The sequence below is a fragment of the Polypterus senegalus genome, chromosome 3 (genome assembly GCF_016835505.1).
Source record: "Polypterus senegalus isolate Bchr_013 chromosome 3, ASM1683550v1, whole genome shotgun sequence".
NCBI lineage: Eukaryota > Metazoa > Chordata > Cladistia > Polypteriformes > Polypteridae > Polypterus > Polypterus senegalus.
The window spans coordinates 94258040-94264039 of NC_053156.1; positions in this window are offsets into that span (position 1 = coordinate 94258040).

Sequence of the window (6000 nt, forward strand, 5' to 3'; positions counted from 1 at the left end):
TCCTCTGAATGTATTCCTTTCTTCATTAAATGACAGCCAAACAGAAATGAGATGTGAAACGAGCCAACAGATGACCACATAAACTGGGATTTCAAATTCCACCAATTTCACTCCAACCAGTCTCTTAATAGAAAGCTGATTCTTGCTGTTAATTAAACCCGTTATTTAATTCCATGGCTTGTTGCTGCTCTCATTCTGCCAAAGAAGACATTTCCAAAACTGTTGATTTTTCTGTTTTTTTCTAAGAACATTTTTTGGTGACCTGAGAGATCAACTTTGCTGAGACCTTCACCTTTCTTTATTTTCAGATATTGTGTGATGGGCACAGGTGAGCTGGTCATGTGGCAGCTTGTTTTGCGTCTCATTGTTGTTTGGCTGCTAATTAAGGAAAAAGAGACTACTAAGGGGCCTGAATCAAGTTAGTTAAAACTAAAGCATAAAAGTTAATTAGCAGCAAAAACTGGTCACTAGCGAAGAAGATGGTTAGAATGAAAACCTGCTGCCACTGTGGCCCTTCAGGACCGGAGTTCAACACCTGTACATTAAAGCACTGTAATATATACAGTGTTTACAGAAAAGAACTACCCCTTTAAAATGTTTACATTATTTGTTTTGTAGCCTAAAATGAAGACACACACAAAAAATATTTCTCCATCTGTATTTACTCAATGCAACATACATATAACGCCAAGAGAAAGATATAATAACAACATTTCAGAAAAAATAAAAAATAAAACAGGAATCACTGAGATGGTTAAAGGATCACCTCCCCCTAAAAATTCCTTGTAAACTCAATCAGGTGTAACTAGGCACCTTCTCCATTGCACACCAAGCTAATTGGCTTTCACCTATGATCAACTGTAATCATTCTGATTAGTTCAACATAAAAAAAACAACTATTTCTAGAGCATTCCAGTGCTTGGAAGTGAATCTGAAAGCAAACAATCAACTGTAGGTGGCAGGGCACAGTCAAAAGATTTCTGGGAAAAAGTTGTGGACAGGCGCAAGTCAGGAGATGGATGCAAAAAAAAAATCAAAGGCTTTATCAATCCATAGAAACACAATAAAGTCCATAATCAAGAAGTGAAAAGTGTTTGGTACTAGCAGTAACCTTCCCGGGTCAGGCTGTCCCTCCAAACTCTGGATGGAAGAGTGAGGAGGAAACTGGTCAGAGAGGCTACCAAGAGGCCTACAGCACCTTTGAAACAGTTACAGGAATTTTTGGCAAAGAATAGTCATGTTGTGCATGTGACAACAATATCACAAATGCTCCACAAATATGGCTTGTATGGGAGGGTTGCAAGTAAAAAGTTACTCCTCAGGAGAGGCCACATTGAGTCTTGATCAAGCTTTGCGAAAACGCATCTTGAAGATTCTGAGGCCAAATGGAAAAAGGTGTTATGGTCAGATGAGACCAAAATTGAACTATTTGCCCTCTACACTAAATGGTATAGCTTGCAGAAAGCCAATACAGCTTACCATCCAAAGAACACCATACCTACAGTAAAGCATGGTGGTTGCAGCATCCTGTTGTGGGGTGTTTGTCTGCAGCAGGGACTGGAGCACTTGTCAAGATAAAACGAAAAATGGATGGGACAAAATACCATCAAATTCTTGAGGAAAACCTGCTGCTCTCTGCCAGAAAGTTCTCAATGGGATGAAGGTTCTCCTTCCAACATTACAATGACCCGGAGCACACAGCAAAGTTGACCACACAGTGGCAGAAGGAGATAAAGGTGAATGTCCTTCTGTAGCCTAGTAAGAGACCAGATTTTAACCCTATTGAAAACCTGTAGAATGACTGGAAGATTTCAGTACACCAATGCTCATCAACCAATTTGACTGAGCTTGAATAGTACTGTAAAGAAGGGTGGGCAAATCTAGAGGTGTAAAATTGGTAGAGAAGTATCCCAACAGACTCATGGCTGTAATCAAGCATAAAGGCTACCAAGAGGCCTACAGCACCTTTGAAACAGTCACAGGAATTTTTGGCAAAGAATAGTCATGTTGTGCATGTGACAACAATATCACAAATGCTCCACAAATATGGCTTATATGGGAGGGTTTCAAGAAAAATGCCATTCTTCAAGAAAGGCCACATTAAGTCTTGATCAAGTTTTGCGAAAACGCATCTTGAAGATTCTGAGGCCAAATGGAAAAAGGTGTTATGGTCAGATGAGACCAAAATTGAACAATTTGACTGAGCTTGAATAGTACTGTAAAGAAGGGTGGACAAATCACGAGGGTTGTAAAATTCGTAGAGAGGTATCCCAACAGACTCATGGATGTAATCAAAGAAAAAAAGTGATTCCACAAAGTACTGAGATGGTGACGGTGATCCTTTAACCATCTAAGTGATTCTGGCTTTTTATTTATATTTTTTCTGTACAGTTGCTATTATATCTTTCATTTGGCTGTTATAAGCTGCATGGAGAAATATTTTGTGTGTTTGTCTGCACTTTTTAGGTTGCAAAGCAACAATATGTGAATATTTTGAAGGGGGTGATTCTATTCTATACAAACTGGTATGTGTGTCACACTATACAGTCATTGTATAGTACTGAGCAGCCTGGCAAGACCACATCATTTTTAAATAAAGGCAACAGGATGGGTATGAAAAGGGGTGCCCTGTGTTCCAACTATTCTTCCCTTGCATGGACACAAGCTTTTCAACTAATTTAGATCCCTGGCCTTATGTGTTCTGTCTGCTTGTAATTGGCATAAAATAGGTATGCACTTTTTAGTTCACGCTATAAATAGGGCACACATCTTGTTTGCCACCAGTTTACAGTTTCGGCACTAGTAAGAAGCTGGACATGCTGGCACCATTCCAGGATTAACAATGTGTTTGGAGCAAACAAAAAGCATCACTGCTGAAGCTGGTCTCTAGTCCTGTTTAAATTATCCTCAGTTTTAAAGTATTGTCGATTATTACTGTTTTTACTGACTCTGAATGATATTAAAGAGCAACACAGCTTTTTTTTTAATTACTAAAAGAGGCACCAACTTTACAGATACATTTCTGCACCTTGCAAAGCTCTGTACATTTTAGAAACATCATTCAGGTGGCAGAATATTTACCTTGATATTGAAGAAACTGGGATATATACTAATTTGTGATGGACTGTAACCCCAGCCAGGACCGTGCCTTGTACCTGATGCTGTCAGGCACCATGACCTCCATACTGAACTAAGCAGTCTGATAACAGAAGAACAGAATGTGTATTATAACACCTTCCTAAAATTTAGCTTGCAGTTCTTCTAAAGCTCTTTTTTATGATTTCTAGGTATAAACCCCAATACCAGATTTTACATTAACTCTTATAGTTTTTATGAGTTCACATTTTAGCATCAAAAAAATGCATTACAAAAAGTAAAACAAATAAATTTCAAATGGTATACAGTTCAAAACAAACCATTCTCACATAACTGAAAATCAGTAAGTAAAGCCGCCAGCAGCACTTTCTCTCTCTTTGCCTCTCTCTCTTCTCCATGGTCTGAAGTACAGTTTCAGCGACAGGACATTTGATAGCTGCTGTTTCCGTGTCTGGAATATTTGTGAAGTTAACGCATAATCTGAAAGCAGAGGCTAATAAATTATAGGGTGCTAATTGGAGCTGGAGTGGAGCTGTCAATCATTTTACCATAAACACACAGAGTCCCTTACGACCTAAAAAGGAAAGAGAGTCTGAGAGCAGCAAGCAGTTGTCACCCTGTGTATGCTTCAGCGTAGCCACAGTGCAGAGGGTCAGTTAATCCTGATTATGGCAAGAGTTCCTTTGTTGATCAAGCAAGTTTTTATGGACAGACCTTGAACTAGTTACAGTTTCCTATTTCTGTTATAAAACTCCATAGCTAGCATAGCTGTTTGGAGAGCCTATGTTTTTCTTTCCTATTTATTACTCATTTTTGTTAATATAATACCATAATGAGCTCTGTTCGAGGTAAGGTTGCACTATCTGTAAAGCTATTTTCAGATAATTCTGAGAAAATGAAGATTATTTCGTCCTAGGAGTGTTAAATGAGAGCAGCTGCTGTAAGCTATCTTGTTGTGTGTTTGTGTTTATTTATGATATAAATTATATTACTGAGAGTGTAGCCTTATGGAACATGAGCCAATTTCAGCTTCTACCCCATTTTTTAGTGAAAGGTTTTGCTTCAGCATCTTCCCTTCCCTGAGAACAGGGAAGCCATAAAAGGTGAGGCTTACTTTAAAATATATGCATTCTCAAAATGTGTACTCATAATTTTGTGTTTTATTTTAGTAAATATTGACAACTGCTTGTTGCAGTCGAATGTTAGCAGGTTTTTAGAAGCTCTTGGATTTTCTCAGTATTGTGGAGGCAAAAAGAGAAAATCAAATTCAAGGTTACCAATGAACAGCTTTGTTGGAAAAGAGCATCAGACCCCATGGCAGTTATAATAGGAATTGTGATTGACTGATTAAACATCAGTCTTTTGATAATATGATGTGTTCAAAATAAATAAAAGCTTACTTCCTCTAATTAATTGGGGAGATCATAAGATTTTACTTTGCCCCTAGTCCTGGGAAATATGGAACCAGTTAATAGAACATTCTGGCCAGACACTGACCTAAGTGATTTTTTAAATGGTGAAACAAGCCTTCTGCGGTGGGCTGGCACCCTGCCTGGGGTTTGTTTCCTGCCTTGCCTCCTGTGTTGGCTGGGATTGGCTCCAGCAGACCCCCATGACCTTGTAGTTAGGATATAGCGGGTTGGGTAATGGATGGATGGATGAAACAAGCCTTTATTAACTCTTTCAGGGCGGATGTTGACTTTTGTCGAAATTCAGGGGTGGCAGACGATAATTGGCTATAAACTTTCACAAAACTCGACATTACATTTTAGTTCGACTCTCTTTGCTAGAATGAAAGTTAGCTTTGTTGATTTGACATTGATTCCTTGTGTGTGTACAAGCAGCCCAGAACAAACTACATCTAAAATGGCATTGACATCCAACGAGAGAGCAAAGCCAATGTGTAAAACCAAAATAATTCCGTAGACAACATTTTGTGTATCATCACCGAATCTGACTCTGATGCAAGTGATTTGGAGATGGAGAACGAAAGTGAGGTACCAGCATCAGCTGATCATGGAGCTGATGCACCTTCAGCAACATTCATTTGGGAGGACTGCCACATACAGAGACAAAGATACAAACCAGATTGCATCGCACATCAACTGCTACCACCACCATCCTTCCACGTGAAGCCAGCCAGCCAGCCACCTACCCTTGCACAACTGCGGCTGTCTAAGATGCCATACAGGCGCCAACAGCAGCCACAGCACACAGCAACAGACTTTTTATGTTGACTCATGTATGAAACTATTGCCTTGCGTGCTTTTGTGAGTTTTTTGGAAGAAATATTCAGCCCTCAAATAGTTAAAGAACTAGCCGTCCCCCGCGACTCCGCCAGCGTAGTGTTGAAAAAGGACAGTGTGGAGGGCCCTGACATCATGCTTCCCCCTCCCCTCAGCCGCAGCATCTGTGAACACTGTGAACTATGATTCTTAGCACAATGAGAGAAGTCGCAAAATCAACTGGAATGTTCAAGCAACTTATAGAAAAGACCAGATCTAAATTCGTTAAGTAGTTCTCTCATTTGGTAGTTAAGCGGAGGTAAGGTACACCCTGTGACTGGCGCGTGAGTGAAGAATGCCCCACCCTTCTCCCCTCGGTCCACTGCAGTTCTCTTGTGAAAAGCAGACAGACAGACAGACAGACAGGCGAACGTTGGATTTTATATATATAGAAATACACGATCCCATAAAGATTTGCTTTCCTTAACATGACTTAATTCTTGACATGACTTCAGCTAATATAAAACTAACGGTTTCCAGGGCTACAAGCCTTGAAGTTACAAAGGTGCCAAATGAAGCATTGCAATTAAAGTGCCTTGAGTTTGGGAAAGGTGCTATATAAACAAAACATTATTATTATTATTATTTCATTATTCATTAAGTTAATTTATTGTTTTAC